This window comes from Chelonus insularis, unplaced genomic scaffold (assembly GCF_013357705.1).
Source record: "Chelonus insularis isolate UGA/USDA-ARS -01 unplaced genomic scaffold, ASM1335770v1 contig_355_pilon, whole genome shotgun sequence".
Taxonomy (NCBI): Eukaryota; Metazoa; Arthropoda; class Insecta; order Hymenoptera; family Braconidae; genus Chelonus; species Chelonus insularis.
Genome location: NW_023276520.1, coordinates 168,193 through 182,731, shown reverse-complemented (window position 1 = coordinate 182,731; position 14,539 = coordinate 168,193).

The window sequence follows — 14,539 nt, the reverse complement described above, 5'->3', positions numbered from 1 at the left end:
AAAGCAAAGATTTATCAGCTGACTTTTCATCAGTGTAAAAAAATCTTAAAAGGTCCAGAGGTGCATCATGTACTTTGTAGACAGAGAAAAACTAAGTTGATACTTGACGAATAAACGTTGTCGATTCCCTGAGGAAGCGTGGGAAAGATCGAGAGAACGATGTACATTCAACAGCTGAGATGGACTTCACTTCTTAAGAAAGACTTAGACTAGATATTTATTTTTTAAATTAAAAAATTCATTTCATGTAAATAAAACTATTTATTAGTCAATATTAAGTAAACAACGTTTATTATAAACTAAATAATTTTTATTTAGTGAACAAATAAACATATTTATTGATTTATAAACAAAAAAATCTGTACTTTAACGTTTTAATAATTTTATTTAAAAAAAAAAAACTTTTAAAGTCCTAAAGATATATAAAAACATGTCGCCATATGGGACCCATTGGATTTCGATAAAATATTGAGCGATTATTTATAAATGAAGAAAAACAAAACATTGACTAGAAGTATCAATAAAAAACAACTGTAGTAGTTGAACTGATATTTAATAGTTTTTAAACATGTTTGCCAAAAAAAAGGGATTTATTTTATAAAGAATTTTTTAAAAAATTTTAATCAGTAAAGCTGATTGTCAAAAAGTTACCGGGTTTGAAATTTAACTGAAATCATTTATTTAATAAAATTCTTAAGGTATAACCATAAACTTTTGGAGCAGCAATTTTAGCAATTCATTAGCTCCACCCAAAAGTCTCATAGGCTTATCGCGAAACTTTAATGATTTTCTCTAGCATCAACAGTTTAAATATTAAAGTAGATTAACAAAACTGTAGAAAAGTTCATCAATGAATAATCAAGTAAGAGAACGAAATTTAAAAAATCAATGACGTTAGTTCAATAGTTGATCTATTTTTCATCAACAATTGAAGTAAGATTTTTTATTGAATGAAAAATTGTGTATTTATACGTCGTTTTAAAAAGATAAATAACCTGGAAACAGAGAACTTCAATCAATTTAATGATACTTCAAGTAAAAATACAAAACAATTTATAAAATCTGTTATTTTTTTTTCCAAAAATCGTTTCTTAGAAAACGGTATTTGATCTTTCTTCAGATGAAAAAATATCTAATCATTATAACTCCACCGAAAAAAATTAATAGAATTTCAATTATAATAAATGATGACCTTTCATAACACTACAGACACTGAGCTACCTAAAGCTGATGTAAGAAAATATGAAATTTCAAGCTAAGGAGTAGAGTTAAGATTATATCAGTTTATCTAGATTGTGAAACATATTATTTTAAAATAAGCTTTAAGCTTGATGTATGTTTCCATAAAATTTATTCATTAAACATATTTCTATCAAGAATGACTTTTATCTGATGGAAAATTACTGTTATAATTTAGTAATTACAATTCCCATGACAAAGAATGATTTTCTATTTCACCAGGATATTCAAAGTCAATTACAAAACAATCAAGGAATAAAAACAAAAAAATGTCCATGGTAAATAATGAAATCATAATGATTTATTGATTAACATGAAGTTGAAATGACAATGAATTTTTTATCATTGTCCAAATATAAAGTTTTTGATGATTCCCATTTCTACTGAAAACATACTGAATAATATGTATGATACTCTTTAATGTTATGAAAGCAAAAGAAGCTTATTTTGAATGAAATTGATTCAAATTCATGAGAGAATTGCGGAACGCCGTATTATAACTTTCAAAAGGTGTATGTAGAGAGCGATTTGAATGGAATATTACATGTTAAATTATTGTTTGAATAAAGCAAATTACGTATTGGTGTAGATCTATAGTATAGAAAGTAAAATAGATAGAGGTAAATTTTAATAAAACACAAATATTATTCATTTTTCTATTTTCACATTGAACTGTTAAATACCTGTTGCAATTAAAAATGATTTATGCATGACAAATGATTAAAACCTATTTGTCAGTCGTTCGAAATAACAAATAATATCATTTTATTCAATTATTTGTACACTTGTGAGTTTTTGATGATTGTTTATGACAAATTTAAATGGATCTTGAAAAAAAGATGAAAAAAAAACAATTGGAGATATCTGAGTGAATGTTCTGAGATTTAGGATGGTCTGAGTTTGACCACTATTATTATCAATGTAGTATGTGTTGCAACGAGTGTGTTACTGTTTGCATATTTGCTCTACTTCGCACTTGACTGTATGAATTGTTTTGTTATTCCATTTGTCGTAACTTTTTTCCCGGCCATAATTTACATGGCTGACGTGCAGTATACCATGAGCCTCCTCTTTCTCTCTCTCCCTCAGTGTATATTCATTTTTGTTTTTCGTATTTTTTTACACTAATGTTTTATCTTTTTCCATCTCCATACTCTTTCATTCTCATACTTTTCGTTGTGTCCGCTTGAAAATTACAGTTTTCCCAGAGTTTCGTCGTTAAGTACAGCCTGCACATTCCCGTTATAATGTCAGGCGCCTCTGTACCCGTCGACGAAACTTACGACTCAGCGGTAATACGTTTTCCATTACAGTTCACTGAAGCTCTCGTAATTTTCACTTGACTCCAACTCTGAGATATTGATAAAAATGTATTATCAATTATCCACAAACTATTTACACTAGATGGATCATCACAACAATTAAATCATTTCATAATTATTCAATGAATTATTATTAAAATAATCAATAAATAATTTTAATGATAATTTTATTTTAGTGGTTGTTAATAATGCTTAAAAATAATAATAATAATAATCGTAAAAGTTTACAGAAACAACAGAAAAAGTAGATGAGAGGATTAAGTAAACACAAAAGTATGAAATTTGTGCATGAACGAGCTTAAATGTTTTTCTAGCAAATAATAAAAACAGAAGGAGAAAAAAATAATATGCCGAAATTAGGAAAAACTTAGCCTGAAGGTTGAAGTTGGCGTCTAGAAAGGAACAAGAAATCGTCTCGGGAGACACGTAGACGTGGTTGTCTTTTTCTCACGTTTCACAGAGCATGTGCTAGCGCTTGTTTGCTTCGTTGGAAGTTTTACGCTCTCTCAAGAGTACGATACAATTTGAGTTTTTCTTATTCCACGATATCCTTTCTCTGTCTGTTGGTACCTTTAACATTTTATTTGGAGTTTCTGTTAGGTCTTGCTCTATTCAAACTTTTTCTATTTCCATCTCTCTCACTTTCTAGCTGACTTTAGTTTTGGGTTTTCATTTCACTCAGTGACGCTCCACGGCTCGAAGACGAGCTTTCATCCATTCAATTTCTAACACTAGGGTAAGATCTCTTGCAAGTGAGCCACTCGACTCAACGATGTTAGAATATACCATCTAGCTTTTATCTGCAACCTCTTCAACGCTCAGCTTTTCATGATTGAAGAGAAACACGTGGAATTACGTTATTTTTTTTTCAAATATCTTTCTATAACATTTTTCATCGGTATTCTTTATTGAGTTAGTAATAAATGTAATTACTTAAGAGTTTTTTCAGCATCACAACTTTCTTCTTCCTTTGATTGAGGTATTTATGAGACTAACTCGAGCTCATGCTATAATTTAATGTTTAAATTCAATTGAAAGGAAGAAATTTCTTACTTAACAAATAATTATCACACCTATCGATTATTACTTATTGAATTTCTATGAGCACCAATCTAATCGATGAATTTAATCTTAGTAGTATTTTTGCGTATTGAAATGGACCAATTTTATTAGTACCTACAATTAATTATGCTAGTTAATGAGATTAACTAATTCATGGTAACGCACTAGAATGCATTCGAATTAGAGAAATTGACTATTAATTAGCGCATTTTAACTAATGTGTTTCAAGAGAATGAAGATTTATTAATTTCATATGTTTATCTACAAAGACTTGTAGAAACTAAATAATACCATTTTACTCACTGTAAATTTGAGTGTTTAATTTTAAAACATTAAAAGTGTTTTAATATGACGTCACCCATTTGATTAACATTGTCTCGATTTTAAAATACTTTTAATGTTTTAAAATAAAACACGAAAATTTACAGAGACTATCCAGTGAATTGAATTCATGATATTGATTATAAGAGAAATATATATCCAAAGGAGAATAAAAATATTTTGATAGAAAAATGATTAGATATAATAATCATGTGAGAGATGTATTGTTATGATGATTGTAAAATGAGTCGCTAAAAATTTGCAGGCTTAATAAATGTGATTGATGATAGAATCGAAATGAAATCACCAAAAGCTATTTATCTTGAAAGCTTTCAGTAGATTTTGAAGACTGGAAACTTGAGGTATATTTCAATGTAACTGAATCAAATGTAACTTAAGGCTGGGTTGAAGTCACCGAGGCGACTGATTCTTCCTCTTTGCTGCATTGTAATGAAGAAAATGAGTCCTCGATGATCAGAATCAAAGAACTTGTACTCTTTAGGCAGAAAGAGGTACAGGTTAATTAAATTGAATTATATTAAATCGTTTTTAATATAATCACTAGGGTATCAAATCGTAGAAAAATTTAACAATGATGAAAATAAATTACAAAGTAAATGAAACAAGTAAATGATTAAATGTTTGGAATTATTGCGAAAAGATGAATTTATAAGAATGAGCTTCTTGAAGAAATTTAGTGCCAGATGTTGAAGACGGATGAATGAATAATCATATTAAATTGTAGAAAATAGTGTATGAAATGTAAATTAATTTTTGCGAAATTTTAAAAGAAGTTTATTATTTTTTATTTATTTTAATCAAGATGATATATTGTGTGTTTGAAAAATAATATTACTTAATCATTTGAATAAAGAAAGAAAAAAATAAATCTATTTGCTTCTATGAATATAAAATAACTGAAAATTAATGTTTATCTGTATTAAAGATAAAAAAAGACGAATTTTCTCAATCGATTTTCGATTTAGGCCAATCTGACAGCGAAAATGTTGCAAATGGGCCTGACAGATTACGCTTCACTACCAAGAACACGTTTTGGAAGATCTCTAAAGTTTACGAGGACGGAAGCACGAGTAATGTGAACGGAACTGACGAAGGTAGTAATTCGTGTGAACCAGATGTCGAGGAAGATTTGATAAGAAAAAGGACATCCGTCCGATATTCAAACCAGTCAACTAAATCGGAACGAAATTTATTGAAAAAGCAATATCGAATTTTCACGATGAATCAAGATACCATACTGTGTATATGTTAATCGTTCTAACTTGGTGAACTGGAAAATTTAATACAAATAAATCTAAAAGTCATGATTTGAATTTCGTTATCGAATACTTTTCAAGTCCTTTCATCTAGAAAATAATTTTATCAATTTATTGAACATGTAAAGACGATGATTCACTTTACTGTTTCTCTACTAAAATCATATTTCATAATAACTATTCTGTTTGTAGAAAGACTTTACTGTTGGCCAGTAAATTGAAGGAACGATATCTCTAGATGAGGAATGTTTTGTAGATTTGTTAATTCTTGCTTATAAAATACTAGAAATACAACGTGTCTCAAGTCAACAACATAAAAAATTATTCAATTGTTATTCATTTAGAAAATTCGAAAATAAAATTGACCAATCAGCGCACGAATAAAATGGATACGCTCTTCTGATTGGTCGATTTAATTTTGCATTCTTTAATTATTTTTTCTTTGGTATTTGTTACAGTCATTTAAAAATTTTTTTTGTTATTATCATTATTGAATTGTAATCTCTATGATTTTATAAAAAAAAAAATATTATAAATATTTAATTATATTCACACAAACGGTTTTTGTAATTGTATCTCTTTGCCTGACAGTAAGTCATGAGTTTTAGTAGATAGGGAGATTGCAATCAGGTAGGAGAAGGACTCAACTATATCCTGTTAAATAAGAAATTAACACAGGATTGTAAATCTAACTATGGGACTCAACCATTATTCTTTAGAGAGAAATTGAAAATGTACTAATTTATTAAAATAAATTAAAAAAACTTTATTACACTTTTTGTTTATCACTTTTTCAATTTATTAATGGATTAAAAATTATTAACACTTGTTAGTACAATGCTTAATTTGTTTATTCAAATTTTTTCGTGGTATTCCACTTTACCCCACCTTCCCCTATGACAAACATAAATAAAGAAAGATACATGCTTGAAATCAATCACAACTGTGATTAAGATTGATGTGATAATTGTAATAATGATGCTTGTAAATAGAAACAGGATGATGACAGACTGCAATAATTCTGCTTCTTCTTAAATTGAATAATTAAATTATTTTTAAATTAAATTAACATCATAAATATTCTTAAATGATAAATTAAATCTGAATCAAGAGTAACAAGAATATCTTCTTGATAAAGGAATACCAATTTTTCAACCAAGTCAATAATAAATGGTTATTTTATTATTTTCAATAAAAGTAAATCTTCAGAATTGAACCAGTATTATTGAAAATAATAGAAATTATCAAATAGTTGATAAAATAATTGTGGAAATGAAAAAATTTTTATCAGCTAAAAAAGACAATATCTTTTTTTTATAAAAATTTTATTATGAATCAAAATTTTAGATTATACAAAAATAAATATAAAATATTACAATTCGAATGTGTAATAAAAGTTTTACAAGAAAAAATTGTATTGTATACTAATTAAACAATTGTTTATTGCCATTTTTGTACCCGAAGCGACATACTACTATTTTTTTGTAATAAAATTTACAATTCCTTTCTCTCCCGGTAATGACTTGGTGTTTATTTATTTATGATAATGATAATGATAATATTTGTCACTTATCGAACTTATAACACTCTTTTTTATGTATTTGTCAATGTTAAGAAAGTTTGAAAATGAGGGTTTCATTATTGAACTTTAAAACGAACAACGTGAAACGATGTGATAAAAATCGCTATTAAAATGATTATCTTCGTCGCTTTGTAATAATGGTAAAGCCTATATCAACACTACCTTCAAGGATAGCACGTGTATTAAACTGATATCTTCGTGCACGATCACGACATCTTGGGGTGGTAATAAAAACTGGATAATCGGGGATTAATTTATTTTATCTGGAAAACTTTACGTTACTATCACCGTACTTTTATTTTCTAAAATCTTTTTCTGCTTGCTATAATTAATCATTATAACTTGCATTTTATAAGTTGAAAATAAAATAGGACACTTTTTACTCTTTTTTTCTCTCCTCTCTTGAGTTAAGTAGTAATTATCTTAATAATCGGAAAAGTTAAAGAAATGACATAATTTTAGAAAAGTGATTTGCTGGTGAATTAAAATTTTATTCTGGTTTTTACAATGTAGCAATTATATTTAAATATGTATGTAGTATCAGAAACTCAGATGAATAAGCATCTATTTCTAACATTTTTTGATTCACTGCGTTGCAAAATAAAAAAAAAAGCGATATATTATATTGGTTCTTCTTTCATACAACACTCTTTTTTAGTATTCTTATAAAAAGCACGATTTATTTACTGCTAGCAGAACACTAAGAAGAACGTGGATAGAAAAAGTGAATGAGTAAATGAAGAGAGGGCGTTGGAATTTTTTATCTCAAAGTTTATTTTTTATTCTTAATCATTGAAGAGGTAAAATTATCACATAAAATGATTAGATAATCTAATTAGTTTAATTAATCATTAAATAGCAATTAATTGTTAATAATCAATATTTTAATAACAATGATAGATATCCATACATTGTTAAGATAGTCGTAAATTAAAGGAAATGCCAGTTTGTGTAAATGGAAAAAGATTGATCGTAAAAAAAATCAAATTGACCTATCCAAGTATATGAAACTGCAGATGCTGAAAGTTTGTGGGGCAGATGACATGAATGTATTGCTTTGAGTTCCGGGAATACTCAAAGAATTTTCCGCTTCATCTCTTGAGAAGAATAAAAGAAATTGCGGATGACGGTGAGAAATAAACTTTTCACAGTTACTCTATACATTTAAATATTTCATTTTTTTAAATTCAATATATAAAAGTCGTTATATTGTAGAATATTATGAATCTCTATCTCTTGTCTCAAATTCACAAACAACAATAATACTTCATCTATTTCTAATATTTATTAACATAATAATTAAATACGTCATAATCTTTATTATTTGTCTCATAAGTTCTTATCACTTTTAATTTTTAGTTGAAAATTTTTTTGACCCCCAGCCTCTTTTGTTTTGAAAGAAGGATATTGAAAATGTTGTGTCACAACTGTAAAAATGGATGATTTCTCGTCCATTTAAAAGGAAGAAATCTATTGTTTATTAATCTTATTGTTATCTTATTGTTTTATTAATATAATATATCCTATCCTTGTTCTGAGAACCGTATAAAATAAACTTTATTAAAATCAATCCTTATTTTATTTAAAGAAAACCTTGAAAGAATATCTCTAAGTTTCTCGACACTATAAGTGTATCCGAATCCGTGTTCGTTACCTGACGTAGAACACAAATAAACAAACAGAAATTATCTAAGGTACCTGGTACGTTGGTTAGTACTAAACCTCGATTACCAGTGTTGAGGAAAGATTCAGTAGCAGATTAGTATCTGACTGTCAATACTTCCTTAGCCACTCTTATAATTTTAAATAAATTAGGGACGTTTATTCGAACGTCACAGTTGCTTTGCCTAGTGGGTGGCTGACTGTAGTTGATAATGAGGGAGATTACATAGTTGATTAAATGCATCTTTATTGATAAAAAAAAATAAATACTGAATTATAAATAAATTGTTATTAATTATTACTAAATTATTTATAATACCACTGGCAAGGATTTATGGGACAACCCAATAGTTATAATCAGGAACAATAATAGTATGATATCACTACAAATCGTAGTGTTTTAATTTAATTAACACTTAACGTGTTTTAAAATGATGTCACTCATTTGATTAACATTCAAGTAACTTTTAATGCACTTTAAGTGTTTCGAATTAAAACACTACGATTTGCAGTGATGTAATAATTTTAATTTATACTACTGTCTATAAAATAATAAATCTTCAAAGTTGATGTTGTTGAGAGAAAACTGCTTATTGACTTTAGATGCAAAAATTTGGAAATAACTAAAATTGCAAATAGAAAAAAGTTTTATTTGCATGTTTAAAAGTAGAACCACAAAAAAACTATTGTGCTTTAATTTCTCTTGTTTCGTTTATTTTCAATTACTTTCTATTTTTATTCTTACTTTATTATACTTTTGTTTGCATGACTATTAGCTGTATGTAGTAAAGTCATATATAAAGAAACTCTACATCTCGGTAACTCGAGAGTATCATCGTATCTATGCGGCTTATGTTAGTTCAAGATGTGCCCGTGGGCACGTTATGTCACACACAGTCCTCCTTACTTCAAGTAAAGTAGATGCAATGATACGATTCCGTTACCTTGTACAACTATTGTGTCCTTTCTCTTGCCATATTTATCATATACGTACATTGGTACAACTATATTATTACAAAATACATCTTTTCCTTAACAACATTTTGCTATCTACATTTTACCTGTCTTAACTGAAAGAGAATTTTTATTTTAACTATAAAAAATGAAATATTCATTCACATTAATGAAAAAAAAATTATTAAAAAATATAAAAGTAGTAAGATTAGAGTTTAATCAGACGGATCAGTTGAATAAAGTTTTAAAAAAATTTTAACATAAAACTCATCTGAATTTTTATATAATTAATAAAGATTGAAAAAATTTATTTAACGATCAAATTCGTGAGAAAAAATTATCATGACCTATTTAAAATATGTAAAAAGAAAAAAGAAATACTCACAGCTAATTCGAAAGTTAAAACGAAGTTTGGAAGTATGCTTCCCAATAAGGCTATTTTTCTATTAACATACCGTAATTTTCTCATCATCAACTGGAAAAGGAATAAAAAGTTTGAAATAAAACTTTTATCTCAATAATATAACTGAACGTACAATACTGAGAGATTTCATGCACACAGATAGTGAATGGCTTGGAGGCCATGGGATTACAGCAGTATACCAGACATTGTATTGTAGTGCAAAAGATATCTCTATGCACAATCTACCATAGGCTTAGTTTATACCACTTGATACATGCTCACGGGTGCCACAAGGATATACCAAAAGCAGTTATTCGCACAACTCTTGTGGCCGGAGGGTCGAAAACTCTAGAACACTTCATTGGTACACTTCATTACAAACTCAGGTATCATCTCTTATTTTAATCTCCATTCTCTTCACCATTTCGAAGTTATTCATTAAGAAGTCTGAAAAAAAATATGTATATCATTGAAGATAATATCTGGTTGAAAGAATTTCGTTTCCCAAAGGTTCCCTGAATATTCTTCAGTAGGAAAGTTTTTCGATGTTCCCCTCGTGGGACTATGGGGAACGTTTGAGGAACATGATTTTTTTGAGAATCGAAGCAATTTCCGGTTTTATCCCTTTTAGGGGGGAAAAAATTAATTTTTCATATGTTTGACCCGATTCCGCATTTCTACGCATCAAGACAAAGAGAATGAGTGGTCGAACTTGGAAATCGGACAACTTTGATTTTTCGACCCCAAAAAATGGCAAGTGGTACCTATTCTTTGACTTTGGATCTTCATAACTCGTCGAAAAATAATCAAACAATAGTTTTTAAGAGATATTTAGAAACTTCAGAATCTTAGCTAAAGATACATATCGATAAAAAACGTTTAAAAAAATTATTTCACACTTAAAATTGCCAAAATAATTGGCAACTTCCTAAAAAAATGTAATTTTTTTTTATTATTTAGCAATTTTAAGGGTGAAAGAAATTTTTTAAACACTTTTTATGAATATGCATGTTTAGCTTAGATTTTCAGCTTTCCAAAACGTCCTTGAAATTAGTTATAGGGCTGTCTGTTCACGAGTTATGAGGGTTTAAAATCAAGGGGATGATAATTCGTAATTTGTATTTAGTGTAACCCGTTTTTAAGGGTGTTAAAGTGAATTTTCTTGACCAGTGCCCCGATTCCGCATTTCTACGCATCAAGACGAAGAGAATGAGTCCTCAATCATCAAAATCGGAGTACCTTTATTTTTTGGCCGAAAAAAATGGAAAGGGGTACCACTTGCCATTTTTTGGGGTCGAAAAATCAAAGTTGTCCGATTTCCAAGTTCGACCATTCATTCTCTTTGTCTTGATGCGTAGAAATGCGGAATCGGGTCAAACATATGAAAAATTAATTTTTTCCCCCCTAAAATGGGTTAAAACCGGAAATTGCTTCAATTTTTAAAAAAAAAAAATATTATGTTCCCCAAACGTTCCCCGTAGTCCCACGATAGGAACGTCAAAAAACTCCCCCACCGAGGAACATCCAGGGAACCTTCGGGAAACGAAATTTTTCTATAGGGGTAATTTAAAAATATATTTCTAACTCTAGTTATTCAAACACTCAGTACAATTAAATTTTTTTACAAAAAAGAATGCATATAATTCACGTTCGATTTCAGATGTCTACATTATTAAAAAAAAAAAGCAGCCACAATATCGTAGAATGATATTAGTGGGTTGTTTAAGTGGCATATGTGACCCTACATGAAATGGCAGATCGCCCTGTTAGGATATCAGTAGATAGGTCGGTTGAAATATCAGAGGACTTGTGATTCAATAAAGAAGATAGCATAAAAGGAACCACAAAGCATGAAGTAATTCACTCAGATCAGCTCGTTGGAAGTTATCCAACCAGTTTCGAGAACAACTACGCCTATACAAATGTGACTGTAAGTCTGAATGTAATTATACAAGTCATTTTTGATTGCAAGAATTAAATATAAAAATTAAATCTTTATTCCCTCTAAAATATAAATTTTCTATTCTAAAAATTGGACCCATTTCAATAATTTGCCAATGAGAAGTTAAGAATGGAAAGTTAATAAATTTATTTAATAAGCTCTTGTCTGTATATAATAGCAACAAGTAGTAAAAAATTGATATAGTCAGACAATGATAATATTCAATAAATACATCAATCAAGAATGTGTGTTTTATATCAACAAGATTCATTAATTTATAGATCAATAATTTTTATGCGATGCTCAATTGGAATTGATTTTATTTCGTTTTTTTTTTTTATTCTAATTTGTTCCTTCAAAATTGGCATAAAATTTATTGTAAACAGAATATTCCTTTATTTGTATAAAGAAAAACATCAGAATTAATTTTTCATCTCGTTTCATTTGATTCAAATAAAAAAAGTACGATCGGGAAGATATGTAAAATAGAAAATGCTAATGAAATGAAAAACAAACAAATCAATTGAGATACGTTGAATGTTTTGTTTTTTAAATGTGATTGAAATATTAGAATATTTTTCTTCCAATTTGCATTGTATTAAATTCACTTTACTAGTATTTATTGTAAAAGCAATCAATCAGATGGCTTACTTTATACATTAAATGAATGATATGGGTTTATTAATTTTTATTATATCATTGTTTTCAGTTCTTTTATTGATGAATAGCAAGATTAAAAATGGCATGAATGAAATTTTTTCAAGTTCACTGCAAGGATTCCAAAACATTCAATTCTAGTTTTGATGAAAAAAAAAACAATAAAAGGGTGAAAGACTATTCAAGTATCGTTGAGACGCATCGTTTTCATCTATTGAAGCTCAAGAAGATAGATATTTTCAACATTTGTCGGAAACCACTAGAAGAATGAAAATCCAAGACAGGCTTTTGAAGTATAGTAAAAGCTTCATTCCCTGAATACTTGGTCTCTCTTTCTTTCATGACTTTACCATTCATAAAACTTTTTCTATTCTTTATCATTCCTTTTATACTATGTATTTTTTATATTCTTTTACTTTTAGTTTCAATCATCTCAAGAGATCGCATTCCATTGGAATCAAACAATATCCACTTCTACTTACAATTGATACATTCCAAGTTCTATCATTTCACTTATCAATATTCCATTAATAAATGTAGCTAATTTTGATGTATTTCATATCAGCAGCACAAAATGGAAGATAAGGTGATGATGATTTCAACAGTATTATTTTCATCAGAAAAGTAATGTCTTACTTTTCCCTAGAACCAAATAGTGTTCTAGTGTTCCACCTGGTCCTCACATCCTATTTCATCCTACTTGATCCTACATAAAATAAATCATCAGTTTAAGTAGTTAATATCACCGTCATATTTTAGGTAAAAATATTTAAAATCCAAGTATGATGTTCAGTCGATCAAATACCTGATATAATATATCATTAAATACTAAGTAATATAAACATTGATGGTTGATAGAACATTTGAAAACTTTATGGACTAGTAGGTGTATATTCTAGAACTCATGATACTTTTCAAATATATAAGTGCACTTGCAAATCCTATTAAACTATGAAGAGATTAAGGTAAGAAGTTTTGAATTAGACTTTGATTCGTTCTTCTTGACTGCTATTTCCCTTTGAGTCGTGCTATCTTCACACTACTCTTTTATGTTAGTTGTCTTGCAATGCCACGCCATTTAAATCCTGGTGTGCATGCTCCACCTGTATATGAAATTTCTTATACAGAGAAGAGAAGAACGTACTACGTGTGAAAGCCGCAAGACAGTATGTCTTGGCAATGCCTGGAATGTTTAATACCGACTCAACGACACAGCATAAAGTAATGGCAGCGTCAGCCTTGGAATAAATCTCATAGCATTTTCATATACCACCTTTATCCTTACTCATTGTAATCCTCGTACTTTCTAGTAAATTTTTTATGCTAAAGTCGTCTTTTTATGATAAATCATGGTAAATTTTCACTTAAACTTCTTTCAAGTTACTTCTTTTTTTACTTCTCCAAGTTTGATTGTGATGAAGACCTTGATGTACATGATAGAACGACACACAAATCATACATGAAAGTTTCTCCTTTTTAACTGGATTCTTCTTTCAAGTTTATCTTTATATTCAAGGTGATATCTATAAGGAGAATTTCATGTCACATCAAGTTATATTGTTGTACTACTTAGACTGAAAAATGTTAATTTTACCTCATTCTCTGACTTTAGCAAACACTTGAACTATTCGTAATGCTTTTTCAGGTCGCTGAACTTGACCTACTTTTTCACTGGGTTATTAACCTATCACCACCACTGTGTTTCATGACCTCAACATGACTTTTCAGTTTTGTTCATGTCACCTTTCCTCACAAGTGTCTGAATGATGTGCATAATATTCTCAGAAGATCATCATCAAATGAATGAAGCAATAAATGATTCAATCTTATTATTTTGAGATGTTATTAAAGGCAACATCAATAATGAAAATTTTTCATCAATCAGTTATAATGACTTATTGATGTTATTATATGATTTTGGTATCTTGAAATAGCTTATAATCTTTGAGAGGACTTGAATTTGAAGTTGATAGAGATAATGTTATCAAAGCTACTTATTACGATGAGAGAGCGTTTGCATGTAAATTCTGCAGAAGGTCGCACGACTGACTTAGCTGTAATGAGTAAGCTAGGGTTAATGAACCGTTCTGCAAGCTTAGCTGAGATCAATCTCTGATC